The sequence below is a fragment of the Carlito syrichta genome, unplaced genomic scaffold (genome assembly GCF_000164805.1).
Source record: "Carlito syrichta isolate Samal-C Ts95f unplaced genomic scaffold, Tarsius_syrichta-2.0.1 Scaffold303992, whole genome shotgun sequence".
Taxonomy (NCBI): domain Eukaryota; kingdom Metazoa; phylum Chordata; class Mammalia; order Primates; family Tarsiidae; genus Carlito; species Carlito syrichta.
The window spans coordinates 90,217-90,897 of NW_007248088.1; positions in this window are offsets into that span (position 1 = coordinate 90,217).

A 681-nucleotide genomic window follows, 5' to 3' on the forward strand; every position below is an offset into this window, starting at 1 on the left:
AGGGGCAGCGCATACACTACAATGGCTGCTGGAAAGAGGCGTAAGGAAACAATTTCCAGGCCCGCCGCGTCCAGCCCGAAATATGAGAAAAAAATTATTAGAAATTCCGCGGGCGGTGTAAAGGCGGCGGACGGGCCGGAGGGAGGATGTTAAAGCCCCGCGGTGAGTTCTCCCGGGATCCGGGGCGGCGGAGAGGCGTTTAGCGGGAGAAATATCAGGGTTCTTTAAATTATGGGACTAGCTGAGGGGGCAGAGGAGCCGCGGCGGCGGCCGGAGGAGGAAAAGTTTGTGCTGCTCTCAGCCCCTGCTCAGGACCCCACGGGGGAAAATAATAATAAAAAATCAAATAAAATAGCGAAGCGGGGCTGCGAGGATCCCCGAAGTCGCCTCTGACAGGGCAGGGGGCGAGGCGGCCGGGGACCCGAAGGTGAGGTCGGTGGGAAAAAAAAAACACCCTTTATTCGGGGTCTGGAAAGTTTGAAAAGTTTTCCTCCTCCTCCTCCTCCTCCTCCTCCCTGGTGCTGTGAATATTGTGACAGCGGCAGCGGCAGCAGCGAGAGCGGAAGACATTAGAGACCCGAAAAATCAGGGAAAAATTAATATAAATTCGGTGTGGGGAGGAAACTCTCCGCATTTTCCACCAAAACATCCCGGGGGAAGGTGGCTCCCCGAAGGGCCTGG